This window comes from Hibiscus syriacus, unplaced genomic scaffold, assembly GCF_006381635.1.
Source record: "Hibiscus syriacus cultivar Baekdansim isolate YM2019G1 unplaced genomic scaffold, ASM638163v2 tig00117034_pilon, whole genome shotgun sequence".
Taxonomy (NCBI): Eukaryota; Viridiplantae; Streptophyta; class Magnoliopsida; order Malvales; family Malvaceae; genus Hibiscus; species Hibiscus syriacus.
The window spans coordinates 1132819-1153875 of record NW_024063533.1 but is presented as its reverse complement, the minus strand read 5'-3'; the positions used below and the strand labels follow the sequence as shown (position 1 = coordinate 1153875).

Here is a 21057-nt window from a genome sequence, read left to right as displayed (position 1 = left end):
CATCAAACCCATTAACTTATAGTGATATTGTTAAGGAAATGGTATGTCACATTAAACTAATGAATTTTATTTCATTTAGTCTGGACTATAATTAATATTTTGTTTTTCATGCTTTTATAATATTTCTAAGAAATAGTTTAAAAAATTAATATATATATATATATACTAAAGAATATATAAAAGTTTATAGTTTATTTTTAGAAATTATAATTTTGATATTTTATAAATTAAAAAATTTTAATAGAATGATCCATATTTCACATTACTTACACTCTCATCCTTGTAATTTATAACAAAAGTTGTGTGACCATAATAAACTTTGTTACATGTTACTAGGAGGATGAGAATGTAAGTAATTTGAAATATGAATTGTTTTATTAAAATTATTGAAAGTTTTCTCATAATTATAATTTAAAAAAAATTATAATTAAAAATAAGTTATAAATTTTTATACATCTTTATTTTTTAGAATTATTAATATTAAACAAATATTAAAATAAATTTTGTATGTAAATAAGCCGCTAGTTTTATTAAAAAAATATATAATATCTAACATTGCAATGAGTATATAATGGCATATCATTATAATCATTAACATAAGAAACTAATCTTTAACACAAGAAACTAGTCATTTGAGAACATATAAAGATCATATAAAGAAAATGTTAAAATCCATCTAAAAAAAATCAAATACAAGATAAATATGAACATATTTGACTGAATCGGCAAACAAATCATTATAAAATATCAAACTATTGAAAGGTCACTGACAATCATAAATTAGAGTCGAGCATCATAAGAAATTTTTCTCTAAACACAAATTGTGTATCCAAATATAATTTGATGGCCAAAGCAGAGAAGAAATTAGTATAACAAATAAGTGTCATCTTGATCAGTCGATGTGTCGTCAAATTCATCACTAAGAAAATTAAACAAAGAAAAGACCAAACGATCGAGAAATCAAAAGATAGAGGAAAAATGTGTCATAAAGACAAACGAAAGTGTGCCATAGATGTACGAATTATTGGAAATTAAAAAGCAAACTAAATAAAAAAATAAGATGTGATATAAAAAAATACATACAATCGATTACTAGTACCAAAATTGATGTCGTCGCCTGCTAAATAAAAAAGAAAAAAATAAGGAGTAAACTGCTAAAGAATTATTTTATCAAAATAAAACTATAATTATAATTAAGAGACAATAAAATATTGTTCAATATCCATTAATTTAATAGGTCACGTCTTTCATTTTAAAAATTAACAATTAAAAATATGATATCTATTTTATAATAAAATCACAGTTTAAAGTCTGTTTTATAAATTTTAAAAAAATTGTAATTAAAAGAATCATTTTAATATAATTCATTCACTACTTCTATATTTTACCCAAATAATTTCTCCCGTGTCATTTTTTATAAAGGGTACTTTCGACCCTGCACTTCCATATCTTCTCTACTGCTATTCCTTTTTAGTTTTCCGCAAAAAATATTGCAGTAAAAAAAGAGAAACAGGGTTGATTTCAACTGAAGGCTGCGCGCCCTCATTTCTTTTACACACTCCTTGATTCAACCACGAAGCCGAAAATAAGTAAGAACATGGCGATGCAAGCTGGGGTTCAGACCTCAAAGTTCTAATTCTTATGGGCGCAGGTTGTTTTACGTTCTCCATCATCTAATCTTTCTTCTTTTATTGCTTTGATTTTCTTTACCTTTTCTCTTGAGTTTTGAATTTCGGATTTTCTTAAAATTTGGGTTTAGGTTTAACTGGTTCAATTGTTTTGAGGAGTGGGCGTTTATCTGAACTCATTTCCCAGCTTCAGGAATTACTGAAAGGCGTCGATGATGTCCAATTCTCACCTTATAAGTATGATCATACGCTTCTTGCTGCTCAGGTACTCCCAGTCTCTCGCATTTTCAATCAAATTCTAGCTTTTTTAGTTTGCTAAGTGCCCAAGGTTTTGGCGTTTAAGATTATTTTTAAAGTGCTGATCATGTATATAGAACCTATGTTATTCGGACTCTCCCTTTTTCATAAGTGCCCATGTCCGGCACCTGTGATTGACAAATATCCGAACATGGGTATGGGTTTGATTCTTCCAGGAAAAACATATAAAAATTGAATATACTTGTATTGGAAACACATCCATTTACAACACTCTCCTTATGTTCGGGTAGCGTGGTGTAGAACTTGTTGGACCAGTTTTGTGTAAATGCCGATGAAATTTTGCAGTTTTTTTTTTCTTTTTCTTAGGTGGGTTGGGGGATGAGGTTGGGGTTTCTTTATCTGTGTTAATCATCCTCTGTAAATTTGTGTTTAACCATGTGTATATGGTTTTGGGTTTATGTATTTTTAGATTAGACAACTGGCGCAAGAGCTCAAGGATTTGACAATGTCCAATCCGGTAACCGTATTTAATGGGAATTCAGACTCTGGAGGTATGTACATCTATTCTTATGAATGTTTCTAAACAATTTAAATTAGCTATATCCGCTTCCAGTTTGCACCTTTTCAATTTAGGTATGGCCCGATCTATTTATTTGAATGATTTACTTTGACTGTTAAATCTGTCAAATTCTTGGTCATGTTCTAGATTATGTTGGTTATGGGTCATAAATATGCTGTTCTGTGAAGAGTTAGAAGCTGAGTCTGTTGTTCTCATTAAAGTTAAAACAGTGATATAGCTGTAGGTTGCTTGCTAATCTATTTATCCCCTTCCTCGATGCATGCAGGGGCATTGCTTCTTATTTTGTGCCAGCTGCAGCGCTTGGAGCATTAGGGTATTGTTATATGTGGTGGAAGGTAAAAATATTTCACTGATGAATCAAAAAATGAAATATCTTTCTTGTCCATGTGCTTTTAAATTGCACTTTTAACGCTCCTAAATCTGTGATATATTATTTATATCCCTTTTATGCAGGGCTTGTCATTTTCTGATGTAATGTTTGTCACAAAGCAAAATATGATGGATGCTGTAGCAGCTGTGTCAAAACAGTTAGACAATGTATCTGAAACTTTAAATGTAAGTGATATTGGTCTTCCATTTATGTAATTAAACTGTCTCTGAAGCCATTCTCCTTTTGGTACAGTTTTTAGCATTTGATTTTGATTTTACTTCATTCATGCAGACAACAAAGCGTCATCTATCCAGGAGATTAGAAAGCTTGGACTGGAAAGTGGAGGAGCAGAAGGAAACGTCTCTGCTCATCGCAAATAATGTAATAAAACACTACTTTTGTTTTGAACTATCGGCTATTCAAGGGGCTGTTGATATTGGAAACAGTGGAGTGTCAAATGTCATTATTCCCAGAATCTTTTGAGATTTTCCAGCTGCATTTTGAGGAATTTTTTAAGCTCGGTCCCTTCCCCTCCAATCTTTGAAATGTTTTTTTCTTGTATTTATTTTTAGTTATATTCCATTACCTCTTCCCCTTTGCTTTTACAGATGATTATCTTTCTAAAGCAATGATATAAAACTTTCCGAAGATTTTCTGTCCCTGTTACAAACTTATTAAAATATTTACTAATAAAGAACAACTTGCTAAGGATTTTAGTTGCTTTTATGTCTCAGTTATGGATTTAAAATTTTAGTTTGCTTATTCTGTTTATGAGAAAAGAGTGAAACTATGATAATCTCATAATTACATGAAGCATTACTTGTATGCAGGTTGATGAGATGAAATCAAACCTTTCTGAAATTGGTTTTAATGTGGAAATGATTCACAAAATGGTTGCTGGATTGGTAAGTTGAATTTTTTTTCTCATGTTAATCATCAGGTATGCCGGTATCGTACTTACGTGCAACGTAGCTGATGCTTCATTTGTTAATGAACTCTTCAGGAAGGAAAAATTGAGCTTCTTGAAAACAACAGGTTAATTCTGATACTGTTATTAGATATTTGCTCTCTAAACTATGAAGTTGTGTAGAAATGATAAATATTGTTCTCCTCCATGCAGGATGTGGCTAATTCTGGTCTTTGGTATCTATGTCAATTTGCTGAAGGAGTTAAAGATGGAGGGAATGCTAAACTTTTTCAGGTTAGAAATTTGTATATATTATTATATTTATGCATTATGTTCTGTGGAATAATGGTGCTGGGGACCCAATTCCATACCGGTATCATATTATGCATATTGGGAACAGATGTGCTTACTATGCCCAAATACAAAATGGATGCATAATGTTTGTGTATACTAAACCTATTGAGTTTAGCATGTACATCATGATTATTTTCCATGCTAAAATTGTGAGCATGTCATAATGTTATATTTTCAAGAATTACTAACCGTTCTAATTGTATCATGTTGCAAACATATCCTGTTTCCATATCAAGTCCTCATTTTTCATCTTGTGTAAAACAGTAGTATTTATTCAGGTTGAACATTCTTGCTCCGAGCGGACAGAGACATGTTCATAAATTGCTCCCTGTGCATTATTAATTTAGTTATTTGTGTTCATTGGCAGGATATTGATGCAAAGCTTGCAATTGAACCAGCCGTGAAATTTGAGGAGAAATCAGTGAAGGTATGCCAAGTCAAGCCTTATTTTCTTTATCACAAATCTGTATCCTCTCCAACTTAATGGTCGAAGTCTACAATTTCAGGGATTACAATTCCTTACTGAAACCAATGAATCAGCCCCAAGTCAGAAACCAACACTAAACTCTGATGAAATCAATGTAGATTCCCCTGTCAAAAAAGTCCCTACCATGAAAACAAAGGTACACAGATCATATGCAGTTGGAATTTCCTGGGCCAGGGATATCATAGGGCCTGATACGTAATTTCCGAGTTCACACATTATGAATATGCATTCCCATTTATTTGATCTTGATTCATGAGCAATTGAGCATTGTTCTTGGAATTTATTTCCATGCTGTAATTTGTGTAATCCTGTTTAGATAGAGGGTGAAAGTGAACTTTGGGGTTATTGCAGTCTTATAGTAGCCGACAGTGGTTGAACCAGTTTGATTACATTGATGAGTATTAATTAGATGTACAAAATAAGCTCAAATGATGTTATTGGAATTTTGATAACATCATAACTTAAGATCAAACAGTATCATTATTCGCCAGGTCAGATATGATTTTTGTTGTTGTTGTTGGCATTAGACATGTGTATGTTGAAATTCTGATAACCAATGGGTTTATTGATAGACATTTTTTTACTGTTCTTCATAAATATTGCCTTCTATGTATCCTTTAAAAAAGTTAAGCTTTTAATCTTTTTCTATTTTATTTTATTTTTAACCGAATTAGTAACTGAGTTGGGTACTACTGCTCAGTTTGGTAGTAATGTTTTAGTATATTAGTAAAAATTTAACTTCATTCGATATTTTTAACTATCTACATTACTTGATTTGAACAGAAAATATTTTATTATTTTGAAGATGTCTTATTTGAATATTTATTTGTAATAATTTTTCTTTATGTTATGATAAACTAATATATAACACCCATATGAATATTAAGCTTCTCATTAGGCTAATAATTGATGCGAGTCCAATTTGATGTCCTATTTTTATTCGGCTAAATATTGTTCAAAAGCTGTTTTGCGATGAGAAAAAAAATTAAAAAGGGACATGACGTGGCAGGCCAAAATTATTCCAAAATCCCAACTATAATGATAAATGAATTATTGTTTGAGATAAAGACACTATTTTAATCATAGATTTTAAAATCTTTTAAAAATTTAAAATTCTAAATTCTCAACTAAAAAAAATCTAATTTTTGGATAACATAAAATTAAATTTTAAACTTAAAAAACTATATTTATAAATTCTAAATAAAATACAAACATTAAAATAATATCAGATAAATATGTTATAAATAAAAAAAGGGGTTAATTGCATCAAATATCACTTACTTTTAGGTTCAGTCTCGTTTATGCCACTAACGTTTTAAATTTATCAATTTTAACTTTAATGTTTAAGTTTAATTATAATTATGTCACTCTGCCGTTAATGACTTAACAACACGATTACATGGCACCTCTACGCCGTGACGTTGCTGACGTGACTCTCTCACCAAAACGATGTCGTTTTGACATGACTATGTTTGGTGCTAAAAAACCCCCAAAACGACGTAGTTTTGTTTGAGAAAATTTAGTAAAATAGTGTATTTAAACTTAAACGTGTAAATTTAGCACCAAACACGGTCATGCCAAAATGATATCGTTTTGGTGAGGGAGCCACGTCAGTAACGTTACGACACATATATGTTATGTCATCGTGTCATTAAGCCATTAACGACGGAGTGATATAATTGCAGTTAAACTTAAACGTCAGTGTTAAAATTAGTAAAATTAAAACGTTAGTGGCATAAACGAGCCCGAGCCTAAAAACGAATGGTATTTGAAGTAGTTAACCATAAAAAATAGTATTGAAGGCGGTAAATGTGACTTATGAGTTATGAATTTATAGGTTAATTCGTTTTTCATTTAATTTTAGAAAGGTACTCGAGTGAAGAATTCTATGTTTGGTGAAAATACGTGTAATTTAACTAAAACAAGTTTTATTTAATACAAATAAATTACCATCAATTGTTTTGAAACATAATAAAGAAATTAATTGAAAACAATAATCAATGCAATTGTATTCATTTCAACAAGAAAAAAAAGAACATAAAAATATAGAAACTAAATAGACACGTGTAATATTTCTATTTTGATAAAAGAAGAAATAATCTCCAATCCGTAGAAGTATTCTAAATATTCCTTATTTTTATTATGACTTTGATGTCTATTTAAAAATTTTATTATAGGATTTAATATAAATTTCTTTCATTTAATTTCTTTATCTTGTAACAAAAATATTGAAATTCAGCCAAAAATTTGATAAATATCATTTCATAAAAATTATTATATGAATTAATAAAGTTAAAATTCTAATTGAAATTTTAACATGAAATTAGACTCAATAGTTCAATTGGGGCAGGCCCAAATTACTATCAAACTTTTGTATGTGGATACAGGCTCCACCCGGCACCCACCCAAAAGAAAAAATTGTATGTGATAATTAATAGCCGTAGATTTATAACGGTGACGTTTCGAAGCTAGGGTTTGGCCTCTGGTGAGTGGTGTCGACCGACGATACGAAGAATCAGATTCGTCTCTACAAACATCTCCTATCTTCATCTCTCTCAAGCCTTTACACCCTACGCAGCAGAAGCAGAATCCAAAAGGTTTTCTTTTACTTTCTCTTTTTTCAGTTTTTTAATTATTCAATATTTGATTAATTTATCCTTTTTCTTTTGCTTCAATTTTTCAGTAACTAATTGTGTATCATTTATCTACGTATTAGTACCGTAAATAGATCTTGATTATATTACTCCGGTCCCCCTTTTTCAATAAGTTAACTTCTAGGGTTCAAAGTTATTAAAGGCTCAAGGCACATCGAGGCGCAAAGTGTCTTGGAGCCTTGAGGCGCGAGGCGCATGAAAGGCGCGAGGTACATGAAAGGCGCGGAATTCACGAAGGCGAGTCGCATGATATCCAAAAAATTATAACACATGTATATATTAATGCAATCAAACTCAAATATCATAGATACCCAATATTAGGCTTCAATAGAGTTTATTCTCAAATTCAAAATACCAACCTAACGTCATAAAAATTAGCAACAAGCATAATCAAGTACTAAGTTTAACAAAAACATTCAACATGCAAAAACAAAACATCAAATAAAGTCACTGATAATCATCATCAAACATCAAACTAATCCTCATCATCATCGTCAAGTGTTATGTCATCTTCTCCTCATCCGTCTCAAAATCCCCAATGTCTTTCTTCAGTGTCACTCTATCATAACAACTTCATCATCTTCATCATCTTCATCTACAAGGTGTGGTCTAGCTTTTTCCTTTCCTTTCGAGCTTGAACTAGCAACGTCTTTCTTCTAGTATTATGGTCACACTCATAAGCTCCGGAAGCTATACCAACATCCTTCCATGTCAAATCGTCATCATCAAACACATAATCTTCATTTTCTTCATCATCATCATCCATTCTACCAACAACCATTCGTTACTTTCATCAATGTCATCCAAAGAGATTGGATCAATGACATCATGATGATTATAACGCCGCTTTAACGCTCGATTATATATTTCACATAGACTAAATTATTGAGTTGAGTTTGCGCAAGTCGGTTTCTTCTTTTGTTATGAAGCTGCCAAATTATAACAGAATAATCAAGAGTCAAAAACATTACTTATGATGTTTCTTAAATGATATCTGAGTTACTTACGAGGCTAAAAATACTCCAATTTCGTTCACAACCACTTGCACTACACGTAAGGCTGAGGACTTTGATGGCAAACTTTTTAATTCCGGTGCATCATTGCCAAAAGAAGCCCACCACTCGGCTGTAAACATATATTTTAGAACAAGTTTTAGAACAAGCAAAAATTAAATTTGATTTATATTATTTTATATATGTATAAAGAAAGTAACCTGATGACTTTGCTTCTCTTTGACGTATGCATATTGTCATCCCAAATATACCTTCGGCGTTCCTATAAAGTGACAATTGGTCCTCTAACCTTGATCAACAACACTCGGCACTAATCTCTCAATGCATTTAAACAACCCGATCATCACCTCCTTATCCTCTTGAATTTGGGGATTTGAGTAGAATAACTGAGGATTCAAATAACACCCGGCCGCGTGTAATGGTTGATGGAGTTGACATTCCCACCTTTTGTCAATAATTGCAAACACATCTTTGTACTTGTCCTCCACATTATTAAAGGAGTTTGCAATTGCTTCTTTTGCCCTATCCATGGCTTCATATACATAGCCCATGGCCGGCCTTTTTTCACCATCAACTAACCTAAGCACTTTTACGAGAGGACCCGTCATCTTAAGGATATACACAATTGTACTCCAAAAGGTAGGCATCAAAACAATGGATGCGACTCTTTTACCGCCATACTCTTTTGAGTATTTACTCTTCCTCCATTCATCAGAAGTAAACATCTTTCTAAGGTTTGCCTTTTGAACTTGTATTGAACGAAGAGTGATGTAAGCAATGGCAAATCTGGTTATCGCGGGTCTCACCAACTCTCTTTTCTCGGTAAACTTCCTCATCATGTTTACAACACCTGTACGGCTATATATAAACCCGTTTAAGGCCATTGCTCTCTTCAACGTGACACGAACTTTCGAAATCTTTCCTATGTCTTCAAGCATCAAATCAAGACAATGAGCAGCACATGGAGTCCAGTATAAATGTGGATGTTTCGCCATCAATAAACGTCCTATAAAGATATAAAAATTAAAATAGTATAAAACTTCAAGTCTTATATAATTATATAAATATATACAAATATAATAATTTAATGTGGACGTTTCATCACCTGCTACATATGCAGAAGCATTGTCGGTTACCACCTGAACGACATTCTTCTCACCAACCTCCTCAACCATATCATCAAGCATAATAAACAATTGTTCGGTATTCTTCACAATGTCCGAAGCATCAATTGATTTGATAAAAACCGACCCTTTTAGAGAATTGACTAAAAAGTTGATAATGTCTTTGTGTGCAACCGAGTCTCTCCATCCATCTGACATGATTGAGCAACCATATTTAGCCTAATGCTCGTGATGTACTTGTTTCACCATCTCATCGGTTGCCTTAACCGCTTTAGTTAAAAAAGGAACTCGGATTTCGTGGTACGTAGGAGGTTTGAAACCCGTCACACATTGCGCCACCGCTTCCATTGCTACTTTAAAACTATCATAATTTGTTGCATTAAACGCCAATCCAGCATCAAAAAACCAGTTTGACAACTCCATACATGCTTTCTCCCGTAGTTATTTTTTACATGATTCATTGATGCTTGGTTGCTTCATTTTCCCATCTTTTCTGTTTTTCACAACTTGTTCGGGTGGTGGGGTGAAAAACATATCAATTGGTCATTTAATGCCCTTTTGCTTATTTGATGCTTTACTAGTACTATTACCACTTTTGCGAACACATGTACCAACTTCATCATCATCGTCATCCCCAAAGTTGTCTACATCATCAAAATCATATAAAACTTCCGCTTCTTTTTTATTTTGACACTTTTTCTCATGTATTCTCTAATCTCCTCGCGTACATGAGCTGGACATTTTAGACATCTTTTACTATTCCGGTATCCACCCACTATATGTTGTTTAGCCCTATAAATACCTCCGGAAGTAATTTTGTCACAAAACATACATTTAACTTTACCTTTGCCCATGTTAATGCAATACTTCCAAGCTATATCTTGCTTTGAAGAAGTTGATGACTGATTTTCAGAAGTCATAATATCAAATCAGATTTTCCAAAAGCAAAACATTGATGATTAACAGCTGTAATATTGTCCCAGAAGCCAGAAAAATGAAAACAGAAAATTAAATAAGAGAAACTGTGATTATCAAGAATAGACACATACGCAAACGAATAACTGCATACTTAAAAAGGAAAAAAAAAACAAGAACAAACACATACGCACGAATTGTGGTGATTATCAAGAGAATTTGATTCAGAAAAACAAAATTCTTTCAACACAGATGGTTAATAGTATAAATCGAAAGATCAATCGAAGAACAGAATCACTTACGAGAAGAATTGAATGTGTGAATCGATTAATCGAATTGTTGCTACTTTCTTGTTCAACGTCGCAATCTCCAGTCGAAGAAAAGGAAGAAGCGAACGATCGATAGATTAGTATGTATGGATTAGAAGGCCGATTGACAGTAGAATGAGGGTTTTAAATAATAATAAAATGAGACTCTTACGTGTAGTTAGAGCCTTAAAAGACAAATCAAATTCAAATAATAATAAAATTTTTTTTTAAAAAAAAATTAAAATGAAGATAAGATAGGATAAATTTATTTTGAAATTTAATATTAAAATTTGTGTTCTGTGAAATATTATTATTTAAATTAGTATAATGTAAATTTCAGAATAATTAAATTAGATTTCAAAATAAATAAATTTAATTATTTTAGTAAAATTCGAATAATTTAAGTATACATACTCACAAAACTTTTAAATCATAGATTTATATCATTCACTTAGTTATTAATCAGTAAGTTAATTAAACATTCTTTTTAATATATGCTAATACATAGAAGTACCCTTTCTTTCCGAGTTTCATCAGTTAATCGTAATGCATTCCTATTATAGGTTTGCTTAATTTTTAGACTCTCACAAATTTTGATGAGCGGAAAAGAAAATATCAAATACTGATAGATAAATAAACTTAGGTGAAGAAAGGACAAAAAACGATTACAAATCTTATTTGTTTGAAACAACATAACGAAAATGATCGTTCATTTTTGCAGACCATGTATGCATAGAAGAGAAGGCCCTACAGTAATAATTACAAGGTTTTAAGCCCACATCGCGCCTCAATTGTGCCTCGACTGAGCCTCGCGCCTCAGAGCCTCGTTGCGCCTCGCTGCGCCTAGGCTACGTGCCTCACTGCGCCTAGGCTACGTTCCTCTCTTTAGTGTTGAAAAAGTCCTGTCCAGTGAGCCTCTGTGCTTTTGCGCCTCAGGCGCGCTTTTACAACTATGCTAGGGTTATGTTGTGATGATTGAAATTCTGTTTATTTGTTGTTTTCGTTGTTTTAATTTAATGATCATGCAATTCTGATTTTTCAACTGATTTTCCCCTATTTGTTTGTTTTATATTCACTGGATTTTTTGTGCATTTTTTCTATTTAGTGAACTGCACTTTTAGCTATTAAATTAAAGACAACTAATTTCTAAATTTTAGTCAGTAGTCCTGCTTAATTTTAACAGCCCGAGAAATTTGGAGAAGCTAAACTGGTATACTTACATGGTGTATGGCTAAAACGGTAAAAATTGCTTCAACAGCTCCGGCTGCACCAAGGAGATGCCCGACAGCACCCTGTGTATGAAGGCGATTGTAGCAATTTTAAAAAAGGAATTGGTTAAAGTATATGAAAGTTATTAGCAGGGAAGAAATGAACTACTTCATGAAGTTACAGTGCAGTGGCATGGTCCAGCACTGGAGAAAAGCAGCATAAACTTTATCCTTTTCTCCTAGTTCGCTCCCTCTCTTCCCCCCCCACCCCCCAACAACAACACACACCCATCTTTACATAAGAGTAAGAAACTTAGTAGTAGAAGTCGCTCAAAAATTTGAATGCACATTTCTTTTGGTAGAGACGTGAACAGCATTATCGAGAAGGTTCTCTCTCGGGAGGGGGGACAAGTTGAAGTTGGCAGTAATCAACTAAGATTATTGAATATTACAGCCGGCATTATTGTAGAATACTTTCAGTTCTTTGAAAACAACCTGACATCCCATATCCTCGGACCTCCACATAAATTTTTGCTCATCGTCTTTTTGCATGCTCAAGTTCCTTAATAGAAAGGGTATGTAACCATTATGAAAAAATGGAAAATATCACAGACAACAATAGGGAAAGGGGTTTGTGATTGAAATACATAAGAAAAAATATATAGCTCAATTTACCTCTAATATCAAGACACCAGAACCTTCACCTATCCTGGAAAAGTACAATAAGTTAGAAAGTAGCATAAAAGAAATAGTTGTGCAAGCAATGAGCTTGGAGCAGTAACCAGCCAAATTTCACTAACACAAACCCATCCCGGCCACTGTCAAAAGGGTGTGAAGCTTCTATAGGGCAAGAATTATACTTGGTATTCAAAGCTCTAGCCCTGGAATGGAAACAAAAAAGTAATCACCTAAGTAGAATATGAAAGAAGTAAAACAAAGTGATAGAGAATTGAAAGGATAGAAAAAAGATGTTATCAGTGTAATGGGCTAACCACCCTAATGTTTACTGCACACTGCCTTAAGGAAGGGAAGCTGAAGAGTCAAGATTAACTTCAAAAATTTAAGAATCAATTTACTTGACAATCATAATGACAAAATGCATAACTGCAAGAAACCAACCTTCTCACAGATCATTTGTGCAGCATCTAATATATCATAAATGCTTCCAGTCCCACCGCATATATAGACTCCCTAGTTATCCACAAATTAATGAAGAATAAGATAGCGAAAGGGAACAAAAGATCTATATCACATATTATCAGCTATCAATAAGTAATTACCGTTCTTCCTTCTTTTCCTGATCAGTGGGTACCCATTGTGCTTCTTTTAGAGCTTCATCAGCACATAATGCATAGCTTATAAATCTCGCAACTGATCGCTGATCCTGAGCAACAAGATCATTAATTGTAGTTACATAGAATTAAAAAATACGTCACACATAACTAGTATTGCAGGAAAAAAAGAAGAAGAGTGTATCTTCATTAGCATAAATAAGTAATCTAGCATCAGATTAGGCACTGCATATCACTTGGGAATAAGAAAGCAACTTGAGGTTCTGAGGTGAGAAAAACTAGAAATCACATAAGGTACAGTGGAAACCTGTTGCAAAGAACCAATGCCTTCTGTTCTATCTTCATATCTTTAATTGCCCAAGTTTCTTGCTAATAATAGAATTACCACTTACTTGAAAAGTAACATCCAATGTAATGTAACTGTCCCCTTCAAAATTTACTTAAGAACTTATTTCATAATCTAGAGTTCCCAAAATAAACTCTTCACCTCAAAAGCACCCCATCACTATCTATTTATTCACCACTTCAACCCCAAAACTCAGCTCAAAATTCCACATGACAAAGTAACATAAAAAAACACAATACAATCAATGGGGCATCAACCAAAGTCACAAGGGGGGATTACCTTAGCGTTGAACCAAAGTCCTCATTGAATTCAGCAGGGTCAGTCCCACAGGGCACAATTGCAGCAACTTTAGAAGTGATCGAAGGTAAGCATTTGAGTTTGTTTATCAAAAGCATTCATCTTTAGATCCTCTGGGGTCACTGCCCTTATCCCACACTTGCCTTCGATCAAACGTTTCCATGTTGTTTCTACTCCGCAGCCGAGTGAAGTCACTAGGCCAAGCCCTGAAACCCAAAAACAAATAACCACCAACTATTCTGAGAATTGGTTCAACAATAGCTGCTACCTGAGAAAAAAAATTAAATTTTCATATTAGAAGAAATGAGGTATAGTACCGGTGACGACCACCCTCCGGGGGAGGAAGAGAAGGAGGTGGGAGAGGGTTGAAGAAGAGAGGCGACGAGCCAGTTGGAAACGACATGTCATTTTGAGATTATGCCAAGAGCCCCTTTCCATGCCCTCTGCTTTGGTTTGTCCGTACAGACAAAAGGGTTTAACTTCGTTTGAGCGAAACTCCAAATCCAACTGATCATCATAGAAAGTGCAACTCATGGTTAAACTGGGATTCCGAACAGTTACTGCTACTTTTACTTACTGCTACAATTTCACCCCAATTTAAAATCATTTTTATGTTTTGAAAAAAAACATATTTTCATTTTTAAATAATTATATTTCCTTTTAACTTTAAAAATTGAAATATATTTGTTAATTGTAAACAAAATCTATTTGAAAACTAAAAATATGAAAGCACGCTTGGTATTTAATTTTAGATGAAATAATTATTAAAGGTAAGTATAGTTTTTAGATAAAATTAAATTATTAATGTAATAAGAATAAAACAAATTTAAATAAAGATTTAGTTGGATCAAAAATTAATATAACATTTTTTACCATTAGACAGGTTCATTTATATTTATAAAAATAGATTTATATAAATTTGAATCAAAATAAGATAATTAATATTTAGAAAGTCTTACATTCATTTGAATTTATTTATTTTTAATAAGAATTGAAGGCCTCATTAAAAACCCCTTCATGATTGAGGAAGTCAAAATGATTTCCTTGGTCAGAGGAAGAAGGAAAAGAGTGCTTAATACTTCATTAATAATAAAGATACATAAGATTTAGTACATCAAGATAAAACCCTTACAAACAACCCAAAGAACCCATAATAAAATACCCCTATAAATCACACTGAAATTAACCAATATCAGACTTTGCCAACCCATCAGCTTCTATATTAGTTGTCCTAGTTGTAGGTTATGAGATAAATAAGGATAATTAATTAGTATTTTAATATAACACTAACTCTTAGAAAGTTAGATAGATAAGGATAACTACTAAGTAGTTTAGTTTAAATTAAATTAAACTAACTGTTTGTTCACCTACTGTATATATTTATTAAACTTGTAACCTGTTTTACATGAAATACGACAGTGAAGTTTTTCACTTTTCCTTACCTTTGCAATTAATTATTTTATCATCTAATTCTTTTACTTCACTTTACATTAGCCCTATTTTCAACATAGTATCAGTAGGTGCCGATCCTTCATCTAAATCTAGTAGATTTTTTTTTCTCACCTAGTTGCTTCCCCTGCCAACTAGGCAGTCCAGTCAGAAGCCAACCCACCACACCAGTTATCGTCTTTATCCACAAACTACAAATCCTTCATCAAAAACACAAAAGGATAAACCCTACTAAACTTCATCAATATCACAAAAGGATATAACACCTACCGTATATAATTTTTTCTTTCTTTTTACCTAAATAAGCCGTCGATCATGAATTCCGCCACATCTCCATCGGAGGTCACTTCGGAATTCCGTTAATTCACCCCATTCAAACTTTTTTGGTTCTTCGGCCTCTATCACCTGTCACCGATTGAATGGTGTCAATTATATCGCTTGGTCCCAATCTGTCCGCCTTTATATAACCGGTCGGCGCAAACAACAATATCTTTGGAGACCACACCAGTTCCCGCTGTGACGGATCTTGATTCAACCTGGCTAAGTGAGAATACCATGATTTGTCATGGCTCATCAATTCCATGATTCTGTTGTGGGGGAAACTTTCTTGTATGAAACAACGGCTGAAATTTGGAGTGCTGCAAAGGCGATGTATTTGAATCTGGAAAATTCTGCTGCTTATTTGGGATCGAGTGTTAACTTGCCAATCTCAACAAGACAACATGACCGTGATCAGTATTTACTCTAATGTCGCGCCTATGGCAACAACTTGATTTGTCGAATCCATGAATGGAGGTGTGTAGAAGATGCCACTCTATTCAAGAAGATTGTTGATCGTCGGATATTCCATTTTTTATCCGGTTGCATCGGGATCTGATGAAGTCCGAGGAAGAGTATTAGGACTCAAACCTCTTCCTCAATCCGGGAAATTTTTACAGTACGAAGCGAGAAAGTCGACGTACCGTTATGCTTCATGATTCGCATCCGCTGAAGGGTCTGCATTGCTCACTCTCAAATTACTACTCGGTCAAAGAAGGGGAGACCTTGGTGTGACTACTGTAAGAAGGTTGGCCATCTGCGGGATTCTTGTTGGAAATACATGGCAAGACTACTGATAGGAGTCTTCAAACAACATCAACAACGTGATACTCAAGGAAACTGTGTTGTGAATACTAATTTACAAGGAAGTTCGTTTACTAAAAAAATGGAAGAGTTGCAGCAATTTTTAGTCAGATAAACACTCATTCCCGATCAGTACCTGCTGGTAGAATTCCTTCTGCTACTTTGGCTAATCCACCACTCCTACTTGAATTGTGGATTTTGGTGCAAGTGATCATAGACAGGTGATCTTCGGCTCTTTCACACTTTTCATGCCGACTCATTTATCTCATATTCGAACAGCTGATGGTTCTCTATATGGTGTTGCGGTCATGGATCTATTCGAATAAATCAGGACATTTTGTTATCTCATGTCTTTATGTTCCCAATATCACTTGTAATCTTATCTCCATTAGCAAGTGTTTGTCGATTATGATGTATGTATGGATGGATTTAGCAGAGAAGAAATATCGAATAAGAAATAGGTTTAGAAGAAGAAATAAGAGAGATTACAGAAAGAAGTTTCATTCATACATTTCATGCCTTTCGCCTACCTAGAACATTGCTTATATTTAGTTGTACCAACCAATTACAACTGGAAATATAGCTGTATCTAATAATTAGATTCTGTGGTGTTATTGGTACTGTGGGTGACTTCCTTACTGCTGGCAGTACCCCTCCCTTAATTAAATCCCTAACCTCCCTCTTTAATTAAAATCCCTAACCCTATTTTTAATTTCCCTAATTCTCCCCATCTTCTCCGATTTCTATCTCTCATGATCATGACAATACCCCATCCATGAAAGGATCCTTGTCCCCAAGGATCAAAACCTAAAATTGTGCCTTAAGCACAATATAGTTACCCCAATGATGTTCCAACCTTAAGTTCATCCACTGCAGCAACAATTGAGTGATAGCCTAATTGTGCTTCTTGATGTAAATACACCTTCATCCAAAAAACTCAAGTTGCCAAACACCTTACACCAAAAACTATAGATAGCAGTACCATAGACCCTTGCTGCCATCCTTAATCCTTTTCGAAGAGCAATTGAGGTTTGATGATAAGACCGAAACTTTTTAGCAAAAAATTTCAGCCTTGCTTGAGTCTTCTGAAAAATTTTCAGATTCAAAAGTTGTTTTAGTAACTGATTCTTGCTGCTTTCTTTATTGACTTCCCATGTAGTTATGACATTATCTTCCCTTGAAATGATCATTGTGCACTTGTTACATGAACAAGCATCATTTTCCCATTTGCATCACCGATGCAATACAAGTGAGGAACCAGATTGCCACTTGCATCATTTACTCGCATTCTCTCATCAACAGGAATGAAACCCTTTGTGTTACTACATTAAGATTCTTCAACCCAATACCATTAGTAAATAGATCCCTTCCTGTTGCAATTAAGGTTGCATCTATCTCTAATGTGTCTTTGGTTTCCTTAGTCTTGGCATCAATAAGCTCAACAGTCACTAGTTTCCCATCCTTTGCAGGGGTGATCTTCGCTGCAAACACTCCTGTATGATAATCAATTTTCCTAGGGTTAATTAGCACCCTTTGGGCCAGCTTACCAATCTCAGGATCAAATCCAGGCATAAGCTGATCTAGAGCTTCAATAAATGTGACCTCACTGCCAAGTGCAGTGTATACATCACTGAATTCAAGACCAATATAACCACTTCCTACAATCGCAATCCAATCAGGAACATACTCTAATTTCAGGGCATGGTCACTAGTAATAACAGTCTTCCAACCAACCTCAATGCCCTTGGGAACAAAAGAAACGGGGCCAGTGGCAATGATAGTATCTTTTACAGTTACTATGTTATCAGGAAAACCAACCTTCCCATATTTCACCTTTTGAGGACCCACAATAGTACCGACACCAGTCAATATGTCTATTCCCAATGCCTTCATTGAGTTAGTCAAATTGCTTTGAATTTTCGAAGCAAGGTTATTTGCATGATCTTCAACTCCATGTCTGTCATATTCAGCAGCAGAAACCTGCAAACCCAAAGCCTTCATGTGATGCTCACTCTGAAGTTCACGCATCTTACCATTCACAGCCAGGAGAGCTTTAGAAGGAACACAACCTCTGTTCACACACGTTCCCCCCACCACATCTCCTTCGATAATAGCAGTTTTCAAACCCTTCTCAACGGCATGCAACACAGCTCCATGGCCACTAACGCCAACGCCGATGATAATCAAATCATAATCAAAAGATTTCGAAGGAGTTCCGTTGTTTTCAGCTGAAGCAGATATTCTCTTGGAATTTTCGCGGCTCGTGAACCGAACTCGGTTAGAACACGAGTGAGTCAAACCGGAGAACCCGAAGGCTTCATTTCTGAGTCCGTATAAACGGAGATTCATCGGCTTGGAGATAGGTAAACAGGAAAATGAGAATCGAAGGCAAAATTTGATCTAGGAACTGTGGTAGCTTGAGAGCAAATGGAATGCATTTCCAATATTTTCGGATGTTTGGCAGTAAGGAGACGTTGACGGTAGTATGCATCTGGTGCCTTTTTCTCAGCTTCAACAACTTTGATTGCCTTCTGATTTTTCTCAGCAAGAACATGTCCTGTTGGTTTGCCTGGATTTATTACAACCAAGGCCCTAATGGTGCTGCTTTGGACTTGGAAGTTACAAGTTGTTTCTTAAGCTCTGAGACTTCCAAACCTCATCCTGTGGCTTCATCAAGATAGTATGGAATCTCCACAGCAACCAAACCACTGCCCATTCCAATTATCTTCTTAACCTCTACTCGCACATCTTTAAGATTGATTCCTATTAGCAATAATCTAAACTTGTAAGGGTCATCATCTTCTACAAGTTTATCCCTCCCAATTTTGATAGGATTGAACTTACACCTATTTGCACCTTCACTTACTTGGCTAGCATTTCCAGCAGTTGTGGTTCCATCCTTCTTAAATGCAGGCTTCAATTTGGCTAAACCTGCCATGTTTGTATCAGGGCGGATACCATCGTCCTCTGAAATTATGACTGCCTTCTCTTCTCCAGTTTTAAGATTCACAATCTTTGTGGCTACAGGAATAATTTCTTCTTTGAATTTACAAGATGTTGTTGTAGCAGCTGCTTGCCGATGTGATTCAACAGTGGCTTGGTCTTGCTCTTGCTGTGTGATACCATAGCATTGTGCAACATTTTCAGAAGTAATGCCCATAGGAAGAAGACAATCCCGGGCTTGGGCAAAGCTATTCGTCTTTGGGTTAACTTCCTCTAACCCAGAAACTAAATCATCTGTTGTCATGCTTTCCAATCCAGCACCAATGTCGATATCATAAAATCCTGCTTTTATGGAAGCAGCAACATCGGTCACTGTGTTGACAGTTCTAATAGGCACTGTATCGGGGAACCCGACATAGAATGCTGCCATCATACACTGTGTTGCTCTGAGTGTAGCAATAGCCAACACTGAATCGACAACAATATCCCCCACTTCACTTGGGTTTACCTTTGTTCTATCAATCAAAGCCTTCAAAACAGGGGGCAAGCAAATCATCTGCAGGTGTATCCTTAAAGCCTCCACGCTTTAACTTGCAAATTGGAGTGTTGCATGCCGTCACAATCATAATATCATCCCCAAAAGCAGTGTTATTCCGAGCCAAACAAATTGATGGCTTTGATGTTGGCAATTTATCGAACACCTGAGAATCATCATGTTTTTGCTCACACTTTTTACCAGTCAGAATCTGTAACATGTGCTCCACATCTCTCTGCTGCGACGCCATTTTTGATTCTAACATACTCAACCGACTGTCCTGCTTCTGCCATCATTTTGGAGGGGTTGATTTAGCCGTTGTATGCTTTATCATCTTCCTGAAATCGTCAAGCTGCCTCTGAATCGAATAAAGATTAATGGAGGCTGCCATGCCTTGATTGTTTTGCTTCAAGCTGCCAGGAAATGATGGATTTGATTACCAATTGTTATGGACTGGATTTAGTAGAGAAGAAATATTGAAGAATAAATAGGTTTTAGAAGAAGAAATAAGAGAGATTACAGAAAGAAGTTTCATTCATTCATTTCATGCCTTTCGCCTTACCTAGAACATTGCTTATATATTTACATTGTACCAACCAATTATAGCTGGCAATACATCTGTCTCTAACAATTAGATTCCTTGTTGGTGCTGTTGGGTACTGTTGGCGTGACTTACTTCACTGCTGGCAGTACCCCTCCCCTTAATTAAAATCCCTATCCTCCCTTTAATTAAAATCCCTAACCCTATTTCCAATTTCCTTAATTCTCCTCTATCTTCTCCGATTTTTATCTCTTATGATCATGAAACTGTACCACGAAATTTAATTCTGATTTTTATGAATTTCAGGATTCCAGCTCGGGGAAAGTGATTGGCAGTGCTAGGCTTTGTGGGGGTCTTTACCTACTTCCAGCAACTTTATTTTCCCACCCATCTACTTCCTTCAATGTTATACAATAATTTCCTTTACTTGAACCTTCAACCGATGTTATGTTATTGCATTTTCGTTTAGGACATCCCAATTTCTTTTATCTTGCAAAATTAATTTCGCACTTGTTTGTCAATAAAAGTCTGAAATCTTTTTCTTGTGATATTTGTCCACTTGCTAAACAAACTAAGAGTGTTTATCTACCTTCTTCATATAAACCGTCCAAACCATTTACCATGATCCATAGTGATATTTGGGGACCATCTCGGGTCGCATCTTTACATGGGTTTCATATATTTCCTTTGATTGATCACTATTCCTTCATATTTGACGACAAAGGT

The 21057-nt window shown here is 34.6% G+C and overlaps 1 long non-coding RNA gene and 3 pseudogenes across 1 annotated transcript; 1 reads left to right on the top strand and 3 right to left on the bottom strand.

Moving 5' to 3' along the window:
• The first annotated feature begins 1582 nt into the window (after positions 1-1582).
• Positions 1583-21057, top strand: part of LOC120196669 — a 40717-nt pseudogene continuing 21242 nt past the window's right edge.
• LOC120196674 lies at positions 12222-12858 on the bottom strand. The gene is made up of 3 exons (XR_005523200.1): positions 12607-12858; positions 12482-12515; positions 12222-12368 (listed from the first exon to the last, which is right to left on the bottom strand). It is a non-coding gene; the product is annotated as an uncharacterized LOC120196674 (long non-coding RNA).
• LOC120196838 lies at positions 17499-18972 on the bottom strand (annotated as a pseudogene).
• LOC120196688 lies at positions 18969-20040 on the bottom strand (annotated as a pseudogene).